Here is a 15,777-nt window from a genome sequence, read left to right on the forward strand (position 1 = left end):
TTTTGTCAATAGGGAGGGGTGGAGAGGTTGAAGGGAGGGCAAGGAGAATGGGGAAAAATAAGAACCAAGATATATCATGTAAAGGTACAGATTCCCAATGATGAATGTCATCATATTGTATACCTAAAATGTACCAATAAACTTAAGGAATAAAAAAATGGGAAGCGAAACCTAAGCCTGCTGGGCTCTTAGGTCCCACTCCTCCACTGCTACCTTGAAAAATAAGAGTGTCAGTGGTGACTAGAATAGACTGGAGATTAGTTGTCTTTGCTCTAATTTCTGGGAACACAAACTCCTCCTAGATTCCAGTGAAACACTTGAGTAGGTGGAATCACCTAGTAATAACTAACATGGAATTTCCCACCCTCTTAGGATGGTAGTCTGAAGTTAGAATCAGTTAATATTTTAATGGTGCTGTGCACTGAACTCAAGGCCTCACAGCCTCATGTATGCTAGGCATGAACTCCACTACTGAATTACATCCCAAACTTTTTTGTTTGTTTGTTTATTATTTTGAAACAGGTATTTATTAAGTTGTCCTGGAGTAATGGGTATTACAGGCATGTGCCACTACAACCAGCAGAATTCAGTTACTTTAAGGAACACACACACAATGACTATTTTTTGCCCATCAACATCTGAATTTGTGGACAGTGATGGATGTCCATTCCATTTTCAGCTCCTTGAAAGAGATAACATTACTTTTAAGTGAAGCCAAAAGATAGGAATAGGCAGGCAAATAGGGCACAGGTCCTGAATAGTTAATTTAAAATAAACTAAAACTGAGGGCCTAAGTGAGTTAACATACCAGAGGGCCCAAATAGTATCTCAGGGCCTAAGGGAATGTAAGGGACAAAAAGAAGATCCTTAACCAAATGGGAGAGACCTTGGAGGAAATGAAGATTCAGGAATAGGAAACAAAACAGATTGCTTTCTGGATATCAAAGGCCTGTCTGCAAGAAAGGGTATCCTTACCTTTTGTCACATGCATCAGTCCCCAAAACTATATAAAAAAGGCCAATGAATTTAAATATCTATAATTTTTGACCTCTCCTCAACAAGCAGGGAGTTCTTTTCTTTTATTCTTTCTAATAAACATGCATTTGGCCATTTCCCACTGATTGCTTTTTGCTGTTTTGTTGACTTCAATCTTTGTGGCCCCCAAACAAGAACCCAAGAGCTAGAGGGAGCTGGTTACATAAGCACATCATTCACTTCCTGTTGAAAAAAACATATGAAGTACCCCCTGGACGGGGAGGATCACAAGCATCTGGAGGAAGTGGGAAAGCAAGACCATAACTAAGTGCAGAGGTGAACAACCTTCAAGAGCCCATCAGAGAGCAATTATTCTTCCAGAGAGACATTGCTTCCCACTGTGGCTATTAAGTGATTTACAATTAGCTAAGTGTTTATGAGGCAGTGCTCCAATTGATAAGTGAAGATTTGAGTGGCAGGAGGCTCAATCTTCAGGCACTAAGTGGTCATGCCTATTCTCTTATTCTGTTTTTCATCATCTTTCCCAGGCTGTTTATTAGAGAGTGTAAATGGGAGAAGGACTGCCCCTTCTCTGGCTGGGTACCCTTCCCAGAAACCCAAGCTTGGGGTGAGAGTGGGGAAAGAGAGTCCCACTCCGGACTCACAAGTGCTTCAGTCCTTGTTATGCTGACACAGGCTTGGAGTTGAGAGGCTGAGTTGGGCCCCAGTGGGAGAAGGGAGCAGCTATAGGTCTCTTTTTACTTGGGGATGCTCTGACCTTGGGTTGACTGCTGGAGGCATTGCTGAGATTCAACCTTTTTGGCTGACAAATACCTTGAGTAAAGTAGAATGGGGAAAAGAACAAGAATTGGAGTCCAGTGACTTAGTGTGAATTTTGGCATAAGTCTTAACCTGAGACTCAGTTTACTTATCTCAAAATAGGGATAACAATACCAATTTCATAGGGCTAAGGTAAGAATTGCAGAAGAAATGTAAAGCATCTATTTCCTCATGTATAAAGTGGGTATAAATCACCTGATCTTGTAGGGAAAGGTGGCTTCTAGGCAGGGAAAAGATAGGCTTTATTAAAAATTAATGGGGAATAATACTAAAAGCAGCTTTTGTTTCTACAGGTATACTCTGCAGTTCAAGGAATTAGAAAGACGAAAGAGAGAGAAACTAAGGAGGGCTCTGCTTCTTGGTGCCAAAGTCCAGATCTTAAGCACATTGCCAGACATCCTACCATTTTAGACCACGTTGATTTGGATTTCTACTGCCTCAGGCTGCAGGGGCAGGTCCCTGGGAGAACCTCAGACCCCACGATGTGGCATGTGAGGAGGACTTTTCTTCTACAATGTAAAATATTGAGGATTTTCAACATGGCTGAATAGAGGAAGAGTCACATCAGAGAGACTTGAGAAAATCAACTAAAAACAGGTAATTGGAAGAAGGGAAGAGACACACATTCTGGTGCAAAAAATCAATTTGAAAGAAGAGACTTGCAGATCAAACAAAATATATGCACAGGAGTTAAAAGAGGCAAAGAAGTCTGACAGAGCTCCTCACAGGAGCTCAGCCCAACTAAAAGAGGAACCATTATTTTGAGAAGTTCTCAAACAGCTAGCAGGATCCAAATAGCATGGCAGTCAGTTCACACAGGGTAGACTTGGAGTATACAGCCCCTTGCCTCATTGTTCCCCCCTCCAAATAGAGGACATTGCGGCCCAGCAGCATTTTTGGCTGGCACACATCAGGGGTAAGTGAACAGAGAGCTGCTCTCCCTCCCCTGGCCTGTCTGTTCATCCTTAGACTCTTAGTGGATAAATAAGCAACTGCTGCCCATTTTGGGAGTCTCAATATTGGACCCTGAGGACACTTGAGTCATTGCTGGGAGCTTGAAGTTTTTACCAAGGAAACTGAGACAGTCACCTGGCACACAGAGCTAACACTGGTCCAGTTTGAGCCTGTACTCAGCACCCCAGGCTCTCTTGAGCCGACACTGAGCTCTTACTGCCCTACTCCAATCTTAGACCTGGCAGTCTCTGACAGCTAACACCAGTCCCTAGACAACTGTGCTTTACATGGGATGTTCCAAATACTCTGGGCACAGCAGAGTCTCTGCCCCACAGTCAACAGTGAGTGAATGCCTCTGGTATGTGCCTGAGGACCCAGCTGCACAGAGAAGAAGCTGGCAGGGATGCCATTGTAGGAAGGGGCTGGGTGTTTGAACCTTGGTTGCAGAACAGCCTCTTGGTCCCTTCACACTGCCAAGCTCCCAGAGTGGTTGAAGGGAAGGACAGTCCTGGGACACAGCCAGCAGTTGGAGAGCAGACTGGGGAGAATCTCACTCAGAGGCAGGGCCTCGGTGTTCAGAGACTCAGCTCCTGCAGCCAAAACCAGCTTTAGCCTGAACCATACAAGACTGGAAGTTCACATTGGCACTTGTTCTCACTATTAGAAAACCTCTATACCTAGAACTGTTCTTGGAGCAGACTGCCACTGGAGAGACTTTCAGTGTGAACAAAGACATGCCCTACCTGGAACTCTGCTCCTTTTACAAGCCTAAGGAAAGGAGCTACATGTACAAAACAATTGAAGTTTTTCACTATCATTTAATAGATTGCATTTTTTCATTTTTAATTTTTATTTTACTTTAAAATTTTTTATTGCCTTCTTTTTTACTCTTAGCTGTTTTCCTCCTTCTACAAATTTCCCCCACACTTTTATCCCATTATTTTCCACTATTTTCTTTTATGAGAGTATCTGTGTATCTATGCTTGGTCTTTTACTTTTCTCTTTGTTTCTCAATATAGTTTATAGCGGGTAAGAGAATTCTCCCCAGTTCATTTATGTCTCCTACTACTTTTACATACATCTCTTCATCTGACTTCTTTCTTCTGTACTTTATTCATTGTCAATTTTACTTGTCTCTGCTCTTCACCTTTTCAAATGTTTTCCCTAAACCTTTTCTCTAATATTTATATCCTAGCATCTTTCCCCACCCCCATTAATCACTACCAATTTTATACACAGTTTTCCCTGCTACCCGTATCAAAATATATAATAGCATACCCTGAAAACCAATAAGACTCTTTGCCTCCCTCCTATTTCTACTTTCCCATACCACAAAGCACAGGACTTAAATACACTATTATTAGAGCCAAGGACAAAAACCATATGATAATCTCAATAGATGCAGAAAAAGCATTTGACAAAACCCAACACACATTCATGATAAAAACCTACCAAAAATGGAAGAGACAGTCTCTACCTCAATCTGATAAAAGCTATCTGAAAAATATGAAAAACCAACAGCCAATATTATACTAAATGGTCGGAAACTGAAATCCATCACACTAAAATCAAGAACAAGAAAAGGATGTCCACTATCACCACTCCTGTTCAATATAGTTTTGGAAACATTAGCTACAGCAATTAGACAAGAGAAAGAAATAAAAGGAATAAAGATAGGAAATGAAGAAATCAAATTGTCATTATTTGCAGATGACATGATACTCTATATAGAGGATCCCAAGAATGCCACCAAAAGTCTTCTACACTTAATAATCAAATTTAATTAAGTAGCTGGATACAAGGTCAACACACAAAAATCAATACCTTTCCTATACACAAACAATAGACTCACTGAGAGAGAAATGGAGTGAAAAATTCCTTTCATAATAGCATCCAAAAAATTGAAATACCTAGGAATCAACCTAACAAAAGAAATCAAAGACCTCTATTGTGAAAACTATAGCACTCTGAAAACAGAGATCCAAGATGATATCAGAAAATGGAAAGACATCCCGTGCTCCTGGGTAGGAAGAACCAATATAGTGAAATTGGCCATATTTCCAAAACTGCTATATAGATTCAATGCAATCCCAATTGAAATTCCAACAGCATACTTCATGGACCTTGAGAAAACAATCCAAAAATTCATTTGGAGCAAGAAGAGACCTAGAATAGGCAATAAAGACAAGGTAGGGGGTATCACAATCCCCAACTTGAACGTATACTACAAAGCCACTATGCTAAAAGCATCATGGTACTGGCAAATAAATAGACTTGAGGACCAGTGGAACAGATTAGAAGATGCAGAAAGAACTCCAGACACACTCAGCCACCTCATCTTCAACAAAGGAGCCAAATACCCTCACTGGTGGAAAGATAGCCTCTTTAATAAATGGTGCTGAAACAACTGGGTTTCAACTTGCCAAAGATTAAAACTAGAGTTATATCTCTCACCATGCAGTAAATTAAAATCGAAATGGATTAAAGATCTAAATGTTAAAACAGAAACACTAAACTGACTGGAGGAGTGGATAGGTAAAATTCTTGAAGACATTGGCGTAGGAAAAGATTTTATAAACAAAACCTCAGTTGCCAATGAACTAGCACAAACAACAGCTGGTATCTCTTCTTACTAAAAAGTTTCTCCACAGCAAGAGAAACCAACACCATGAAAAGACAACCCACAATGTGGGAAAAAATTTTCACCTGCTGTTCCTCAGACAAAGGTCTACTATCTAGAATCTATAAAGAACTTAAAAAAATCAGACCTCCCAAATTTAAAGACCCAATCCAAAAATGGGCATCTGAAATGAACAGACATTTCTTATACAAACAACTAGAAATAGCAAATAAACATGTGAAAAAAAGTTCAATATCACTGTTAATTCAAGAGATGCAAATGAAAACAACACTGAGATTCCACCTCACCCAAGAAGGAATGGGTGCTATCATGAGAACAACCAATAACAAATGCTGGCGGGGCTGTGGGGAGAAAGGGATGCTGCTCCACTGTTGGTGGCAGTGTAGACTGGTGCAACCACTGTGGAAATCAGTATGGAGATACCTCAAAGAACTAGGATTGGAAGTCTCATTTGACCCAGCTATTCCCCTGCCTGATATCGTTCCAAAGGAATTAAAAGAATCATACCAAAGTGATATATGTGCACCCATGTTCATAGCAGCACAGTTTGTAATAGCTAAAACTTGGAAACAGCCCAATTGCCCATCAACTGGAGACTGGATCAAGAAAATGTGGGGTTTTTTTATAAAATGGAGTACTACTTAGCCATAAATAATGAGAAACTTCAGACATTTACTGCTAAATGGATGCATATTGAGGCGATACTGAAGTGAAATAAATAGGACACACATGTGTAAATACTGAATAATTTCTCTGGTGTGAGAAACTGAAAGTGTAAATAAGGACAAAAAGGTATAATAAATAATGTGAAACAGGAAGAAAAGGGGCAAAGGGGAAGGGGTGGGGTAGGGGAAAGAAAGGGAGTGGAATTAATATGAGAAAAGGAAAAAATGGAAACAAAGTCTTTGTAAATAGGGAGGGATGGAGGAGTTGAAGAGAGGGTAGGGGAATGGGGGGAAAAATAAGAACCAAGATAGATTATGTAAAGTACAAATTTCCAATGATGAATGTCATTTTATTGTATACCTAAAATGTGCCAATAAAATTAATAAAAAATATTTTTTTCCTTTTTTTTCTATTTCTCTTCTCTGCTCCCCGCTAGCATTACCCAGTCCCCCAGCCCCCTGGGGTTTAGATAACTGATTCTCTAAAGTTACTGTTGAATGATGCTTTTCGCAAGTATGTAAGACACATCCATCACATTTAGGGCACATTAATAGTGGGTCAAGACTTGTGTTGTCATAATGCTCACACTACAGTGGTGCATTTCTTCTGCAGGCTAATGCGAGACCAAAAACAGGGTCTCATGGTATGATATTTCTCAAATAACCCTGATAACACTGCAATGGACTAGCCTGTTACTGTTGTAATTTAATTGAGTCCATAGGAATAATCCTGACTCAGAGGACAACTGAGTGCCAGTGAACTTGTCTGCTTAACCCACCATCACACCCAGGGAGAGGGACAGCAAGACTTCCTAACCTAAGAACTCAGACTTGATCATACTCTGCAAGAATGCCTTCAACCTGGCAGAAAGAGGTCCTGAATCTCACTTCAGTATTGCAGTGGAGGGATCAGAGGTATTATTGGGGTGTGAGTACTCAGACTCTCTGGCAAGAAAGCTACTTGGGAATCACATACACAACATCTCATTGGAATATCTAATCTGTGTTCCCATCAGACATCTTATGACTTTAAGTTTTTGTATGTTTACTATTTATTTAGTAATGTGGATTTATGTTATGTTCTTTTATGATTTCATGTGTTTATTAGGTTGTTACTCTTACAGATTTCTTTGCCCATTGGCTCTGATTCAGTAGGTGTCTAAGTTCTCCCCTTTGCCTCAGCTCTTTATCTAGTTTCTTTTCATCAAACCCTTGAGACACTATTATTAACATGTTTCTTTATTCTTTTTCAAAATATGTAAACTCCTCTGCCCAATTTCTTAAATTGACCATACTTGGTTCCTTCACAGTCATTCCTATCCTCGCTAGTATAATTCATCAACCTTAACCATCCTAAGCCTTTGGCTCCTCTACATCTTACTTATTGTACTACCCTCCCTCTACATAAGTTCTGATAACCACATAGCTTTCATTAACCACAAAATGGACACCCTTCCTCCCATATCTTGCTCTTGGAACCAAAAAATATATTTTGAAAACCCTCAATACTAAACCTTCAACTCAACTAAAAGTACTTCATTAAAATCAGGACCACCCACATCAATCTTTCCTCTTCATTTTACCACTATTCTGTCCTGCAGACCTCCCCCTTCATGTCTAACATTACTCATCCAACCACATCCTATTGTCCCCACCTTACCTACCACATTGCAGAGAAACCACAAATAATAAACAGTCATAGTGTGCATAGAAAAGAGACAAAGGGGGAACGAATAATTGCAAGGGCTATCATATAAAAGTATTATAACGTTGAATCTGTGGCTGCTGTAATAAATAGAAGCATTTTGTCTGGCAAAACATAGGGACAGAGAGGAAATCACTTAAATAACAGAAGGAGTAAGTACTAGCACTGAACATACAAACCTGAAAGCTACTCACAGGGAGGCAACATCCTACTAAAAATCTCAATATAAGCCACAAACTCTCCTCATGTTTCTAGTCCCCAACTTGAAGTAAACTATCCCCAAGAAAGGAGAGGAGAAAAAAGAGGGAGCCATATATAATTAAAAAAAAAATGAACAAATAAACACAGATACAAGTAGGAGAATGGGGAAAAAAAGAAATAGAAGATCTACAAATTCTCCCAACTCTCCCAAGGCAGAACATGGGACCAAAGACAGAGAAGAAAACAAATACCAAGTAGTAGAAATCTATGAAACATTCTTAGATGGGATGAAGAAAATAGACAAATTCAAAGAGAAAAGGAACCAAATGTTCACAGCAATTGCACTCAATATGCCCATGATGGTTATTAGAAAATAGGTAAAAAAAATTGGATGTGCTAACCAAAATCGTTCAAAATTTAAGTGACAGATTCAACAAGGATATGGAATCCTCAAAAAGATGTCAAGCAGAGGGCCAGGGATTTAGCTCAGTGGTTCCACCGCCTGCCTTGCAAGTACAAGGTCCCAAGTTCAATCCCGGTACAAAAAAAAAAAAGGTATCAAGCAGAAATATCTGAAATAAAAAAGTATAATAGCATTCATACGTTCCAGAAATGACCAATGTGAACACAGAGTGTCTAATATTGAGGACAAAAGAGTAAATTATGATAAAGTGTTCAAAGAAGCCAAAGAGAAAATAAGAAAAAAAAGAGAAGACTAATGAACAGCTACTAGATGATAATAAGAAAATTAATGTAAGGCTAATAAGACTTAGAGGCAAAACAAGAAACACAGGTGGATTCATTAACATGGTTACAGAAATCATAGAAAAAAATTTCCAAAATATAAGAAAATAATTTAAAATACAAGTAAGTGATGCTTATATAACTCCAAACAATTGTGATGACAAAAGAAGCCCACCAAGGAATAGCCTCATTAAATTTACAGATATTCAGCAAAAAACAGAAATTTAAAGGCAGCCAGAGAAAAACACAAATACACTAATAAAGGTAAACCAATTAGAATCACAGCAGACTTCTCAGCACAAACCCTGAAGGCCGGAGAGCTTGGAGTGAAGTATATCAAGCCCTAAGAGCAAATAACTTCCAACCCAGATTAACTTAGCCAGCAAAGCTACCCTTCAAAATAGATGGGGAAATAAAATATTTCCATGAAAATGACCAGATCAGAAGATATATGAGTGTTAAACCAGCTGTAGGGAAAATATTCAAGAATATTCTCAACAGAAAAACCAATAAAATTAATTTTCAAAAAGAAAGAAACAACGAATTGGACACAGCTAAAAACAGAGGAAACTTGCATAGTTAATGGATAAACAGCAACAAAAAACATCAAGAAAAGAAAAAGTATCCACCAACAGATAAAGCAGGCAATGATAGTAAATAACCAACACATCTCAATAATATCTCTCAATGTTAATGGCCTCAACTCTCCAATCAAAAGACAAAACCTTGCAGACTGAATCAAAAAAGAGATTCCAATAATCCATTTCATTCAAGATAGTCATCTAATTAAAAAAGATATTCATAGACTAAAAATAAAAGAATGGAAAATTACATTTCATACCCCAGGACACTGAAAACAAGCAGGGGTAGAAATTCTAACATCAGATATGGTAAACTTCAAGTTAAAGCTGATTAGGAGAGATAAAGTCACTACATACTAGTTAAAGGAACAATCCAACAAGAAGAGATAACACTGATAAACATATATGCACCCAAAACTGGAGCATCTCCCTTCATACAACAAAAACTGCTGAAATTGAAAGATCAAATAAACACTAACAGAGTGTAGTAGGGGATTTTAATACCCCACTTTCCCAAAGAGAGAGATAAACTAAACAAAAAGTCAATAAACAAATTTTGGAGATGAACTACCCCCTTAAATGTATGGACTTAAACAGAGTATTTCACCCCTCCGCAACAGAATATACATTCATTTCAGCAGCACGTGTTACTTTTCCCCAAATAGATCACATACTAGTCCATCAAGCCTGCTTAAGCAAATATAAGATAACTGAAATCACCCAGTGCATACTATCAAACCACTGTACAATGAAAATAGAAATCAATGACAGAAGAAATTTCAGAAGAGGCAAAAGCTCCTGGAGAATTAACAACATACTCCTAAACAATGAATGGGTCATAAAAGAAATCAAAGAAGAAATTTAAATATTTATTGAAATTAATTTAAATAACTGTACACTCAATGAAAGCTCTGGGACATTATGAAAACAGTCCTAAGAGGAAAATTCATCACAATCAATGCACACATTAGGAAAACAGAACAAGCCCAAAGAAATAACCTTATGAGAAATCTAAATATACTTGAGAAACACTAACAAACTGACCCCAATCCGAACTTAAGGAGAGAAATCACAGAGGGTGGAAATCATTGAGACTAAAAAATCTTTAAAAAAAAATCAACAAATTGAAGAGCTGCTTATACAAAAGTGTAAATAAAATAGGTAGACCTCTAGCCAAACTCACCAAAAGAAAGAGAGAAGAAGGAGAGACTCACATCAATGGAATTAGAAATGAGAAAGGTGGAAAGGTGGGCCTGGGATTTAGCTCAGTGGTTCTGCTGTCTGCCTCGCAAGCCCAAGGACCAGAGTTTGATCCCTGGCACCAAAAAAAAAAGTGAAATCACAACACTGTCAAAATCCAGGAGACAGAAACTACTTTGAAAAATTATATTGCAAAAAATTAGCAAATTTCAAAGAAATTGACAGATTCCTAGACATATAAATCACCAAAACTAACACAAGAAGACACTTATTCCTCAAAAAAAGGAAAGAATGAATCAAATGGCCAGAAAGAATGTGGACAGAGGGGATCAAGGTGTTAAGATCAAATAGGGCCAGAGAGCCAATCAGATGGCAACAACTTCCAGGTGCTCACATGGGAGGGAGTGGGAAAATTACTTCCAAATAAAAAAGAGCTTAGGACAAAAATCCAAGAGTACTCACTTCTGATGTCCCCTACTCTTCCAGAGGAGCTATGTTCTCTGTTTTCATCCTTTTTCTAAATCAACCAGCACATGATGTGGCTTGGTTCTTTTTAAAATCTCCTTCCTCTTCCCTCTCACCTCCTTCAATGATCCTCTAAATCCCATTTTTGGATTCTTGTTTATGTCATTAATTTTATCTCATGCTTATAATATATAATGTTTATATTCATAGAAGTTATTAGGCTCCTGTACATGGCATATCTTTATTCTACTTATTTGTCCTTCCTCTCCCCCTTTCTTTTCACTCATGTTACCTTGAACCCATTATTATGTTTTGCACTATTCCAAAAATAGTCAAAAGTACTGCATATAGTGTCAATAGTTTCTGGTATCTCACGAGTGATAAATGAAGATAATGTATATTACTTTAAACAGTTCACACTAGGAACTATGCTGTCTATGTTATCAGAAAAAGACCACGGCAAATTTACATCAATCAAATTGGAGAGCTAATGCCAGAAGTTGTGTGAACTGACTAGAGAAATTTATGCTTACAATTATCCTTCTTTGGCATCACTCTTGGTAACAAAAATCTTTATTAGGATATTCAAGAGGAACAGAATTAAGAATATATATATATATATATATATATATATTATATATATTGCAGGGGTTTTTATGGAATAGGTTTGCAGAAACATAAGCAAGATATTCCATAGTGGCCATATGAAGAATCAGGCAGAAGAGTCCATAATGAGTGTCTGTAGGATCAGAAGTAGAAGAATCCACAATGGCCATCTGTATGGTGAAGACCCAGGTGATGCAGTAGCTGCATATCCCAAAAAGATGGACGTTGCAGAACAGGAGGTTTCAAGCATTCAAAGATGCACCACCAACCCAAAATCAAAGGATTGGAATCACACTGCACAGTCGCTGGAGTGAGTCTGCAGTAAACTCCTTAAGAAACTGGAGCTCAGTGTATAAAGGTGATGGTGAAGACAAGAGCTCTACAGAAATTGTCACACTTCCTCATTCTTTCCTTTTTTATTCTATCCAGACTATATACCTGTTGGATGGTCCCAACTACATTCAGAGTAAGGCTTTTTCCCTTGGTTTGCTGGGCTATATGTCAATCATTCACAGACACACCTAGAAATTTGCTTTACAAATCTTTTAGGCAGTTTTTAATTTATTCAAATTAACATAACATAATAAATGATCACAGAATTAACATTTGTGAACTTGGATATTTTTGTTAATTTTATTGGTACATTTTAGATATACATAATGATGACATTCATCACAGGAAATTTATGCCTGTGCATAATATATCCTTATTTTTCTTTTTCCCCCAATCCCTCCCTTCCCTTCAATCCCTCTTCTTCTCCTTATTTACAAAAAATTTTGTTTCCATTTTTCCTTCTATTCTATTTTTTCTTTTCCTTTCTTTCTTTCTCTCCTCTCCCTCCCTTGTTCCCCTTCTCATTTGAATATTTTCTTCCCATTTGCCAATATATATTATACATTTTGCTCCTTATTTACACTTTCGGTTTTGCCACACCAGAGAAACAATGCAATAATTAAACGTGTGTGCAATTTATTTCACTGAATAATATTGTCTCCAAATGCATCTATTTACCTAGAAATGCCTCAAGTTTATCCTTCTTTATGGTAGATTAGTATTACATTTTATAAAAAACACCACATCTTTGTCCATTCATCAGTTGATGGGCATTTAGGCTGTTTCCAAGATTGAGCTACTACAAACTTTGCTGCTGTAAACATGGCTGTGCATATATCACTGTGGTATGATGCTTTTAATTCTTTCAGAAAGATACCAAGAAGGAGAATAGTTGGGTCAAATGAAACTCTAGTTTTAGATTTTGAGGAATATCCATACTGATTTCCACAGTGGTTGCAGCAGACTACTCCCACCAACAGTGGAAAAGGGTTCCTTTTTTCCCACAGCTCCTCCAGGTCTGCTATTCCTTGATTTCTTGATAATAGCCATTCTTTCTGGAGTGAGATAAAATCTAAGTATTATTTTAATTTGCATCTCTTGAATGATCAGTGATGTTGAACATTTTTTCATATATTTATTTGCCATTTGCACTTCTTCACCTGATAAATATCTATTCATTTCAGATGTCCCTTTTTGGTTTGGGTCTTAAAATTTGGGGAGTCAGATTTTTTTGAATTCTCTATATTTTTTAGATATTAGTCCTTTGTCTGAGGAAAAGTTGGTAAAATTTTTTTTTACCGCTCTGTGGGTTGTGTCTTCACACTGTTCATAGATTCTATTGCTATGCAAAAGTTATTTAATAAGATCAGACCCCAGTTGGTTGATTCTTTCTTCTATTTGCTGTGATTGGGGTTTTGTTCACAAAGTCTTTGCCTACAAGAGTTCTACTGTAAAGCTATCTTGCAGTAGCTTTAGTGTTTGTGTTTTAATATTTAGATCTTTGACCCATTTTGATTTTAGTTTAGTGCATGATGAGAGACATGAGTTTAGTTTTAGACTTTACCATGTGGAAAGCCAGTTTTTCCACCACTGTTTATTAAAGAGGCTATCTTTCTTCCAGTGAAGGTGTTTGGTCCCTTTGTCAAAGATAAGGTGGCTGAGTGTGTTTGGAGCCGTATCTTCTATTCTCTTCTATTGATTCTCAGGTCTTTTTTTCATAATACCATACTATTTTTTTTATCACAGTCGCTCTGTACTATAATTTAAGTCAAGGATTTGGATGCTCCTGGCCTTGTCTTTGTTGTGTAGAATTGTTTTTGCTATTCTAGGTATCTTCTGGTTTCAAATGAATTTTAGGATTGTTTTCTCTAATTCTGTGACATATGCTGTTGGTATTTTGAACAGGATTGTATTAAATCTGTATATTAATTTTGAAGGGATGGCAATTTTCACCCTATTTGTTCTTCCTACCCAAGAATAAGAGACATCTTTCCATTTTCTGATATTCTTTTCAATCACCTTTTGCAGAGTACTGTAGTTTTCAATGTGAAGATCTTTTACTTCCTGTGCTAGATTGATTCCTAAGTATTTCATTTTTTTGGATGCTATTGTGAAAAGTATGGTTTCCTTAATTTCTCTCTCAGTGAATTTGTTATCTGTGTACAGGAATGCTATTGATTTTTGCATGTGACTGTATGCTACTATGCTCCTGAATTTGGTTATTAAGTCTAGAAGTCTTTTGGTGAAGTTTTTGGGATTTCCTATGTAAAATATCATGTCATCTGCAAATTACAATTTAATTCTTCCTTTCATATCCTTATTCCTTTTATTTCTTTCTCTTTTCTAATTGCTGTGGCTAATATTTCCATAACTATATTGTATAGGAGTGGTGATAGTGGATATCCTTGTCTTATTCCTGATTTTAGAGCAAAAGTTTTCAGTTTTTGACCATTAATATGATGTTGGTTTTTCATAGATGGCTTTTGTCAGATTGAGATAAAGACCATGTATTCCAATTTTCTGTAGGATTTTTATCATGAATGGTTGTTAGATTTTGTCAAGTGCTTTTTCTTCATCTGTTGAGGTGATCATGTGGGGTTTTTCTTTGGTTCTGTTGATATGGTGGATTACATTTATTGATTTGTGTATGTTGAACCATCCCTGCATCCCTGGGATGAATCCCACTTGGTCAGGGTGTATGATTTTCTTGATGATCTTCTTCCTTCATTCTTTGCACTAGTATTTAATTGAGGGTTTTTGCATCTGTGTTCATTAGGGAGATTGGCCTGTAGTTTTCCTTTTGGTTGGGTTCTCCTTTGATTTTGGTATCAGGATAATACTTGTTTCCAGGAATGACTTTGGGAGTACTGATTCCTTTTCAATTTCATTAAAGAAACTAAGGAGTAGTGGCATTAGATCTTTTCCAAGCTTTTTGTAGAATTCAGCAGTGAATCCATCAGGACTTGGGGTTTTCTTTGTTGGTAGGTTTTTAATTACATTTTCAATTTCATTGACTGATATTGGGTTATTTAGCATTTTTCATATCTTCTTGATTCATGTTTGGTAATTCATATGTACCTAGGAATCTGTTTATGTTTTTCTCTGTTTTTCACCTTATTTGAATACAGGTTCTCAAAGTAAGTATTGATAATCTTCTGGATTTTTGCAGGATCTCTTGTGATATCACCCTTTTGATTCTTAATTACATGGATTTGAGTCTTTTCTTTTTTGAAAAGAAGGTTGGCTAAGGGTTTGTCAATTTTATTTAATCTTTTAAAGAACCAATTCTTTGATTCATTGACTCTTTGTATTGTTTTCCTAGTCTCAATTGTATTAATTTCTGCTCTGATGTTTATATTGTCCTCCCTCATGGGACCTTTGCTCTTCATTTTTTAGAAGATTGTATTTCAATATTAGGGTTTTTATTTGAGCTCACTCTGCTTTTCTCATATGGCAATTCACTGTTATAAGTTTCCCTCATAGTAATGCTTTCATTGCATCCCATAAATTGAAGTTTGTTGTAGTGACATTATCATTTAATTGTATACTTTCTTATTTCTTCTTTCATTTAATATGTGACCCAGTGGTTGCTAAGGAGTATTATTTAATTTCCACATGTTTATGTATTTTTTCTAGTTTCTTTTGTTGTTGATTTCCAATTTCACTGCACTATGGTCAGATAATATGCATGGGATAATTTCAGTTCCTTTGCTTTTACTTAAACATGTTCCATGAACTAGTATGTGGTCTATTTTTGAGAACATCCCATGCATAGCTGAGAAGAATATGTATTTTGATGTGGGGTGGAACACTCTCTAGACATCTACTAAGTACATTTGTTCACTGCTTTGTTTCAGTTCTAAAATT

General features: G+C 37.0%; 1 pseudogene across 1 annotated transcript in view; it reads right to left on the reverse strand.

Moving 5' to 3' along the window:
• Window positions 1-14,296, reverse strand: part of LOC147828799 (zinc finger protein neuro-d4 pseudogene) — a 40,963-nt pseudogene extending 26,667 nt beyond the window's left edge. Inside the window, exon 1 of the transcript XR_015450115.1 lies at window positions 1-14,296. This exon is cut by the window's left edge and continues 26,667 nt beyond it. The product of XR_015450115.1 is annotated as a zinc finger protein neuro-d4 pseudogene (transcript).
• Window positions 14,297-15,777: the final 1,481 nt, after the last annotated feature.

The sequence above is a fragment of the Heterocephalus glaber genome, unplaced genomic scaffold (assembly GCF_053883595.1).
Source record: "Heterocephalus glaber isolate CG9 unplaced genomic scaffold, H.glaber_assembly_v1.0 deba00000936, whole genome shotgun sequence".
Lineage (NCBI taxonomy): Eukaryota > Metazoa > Chordata > Mammalia > Rodentia > Bathyergidae > Heterocephalus > Heterocephalus glaber.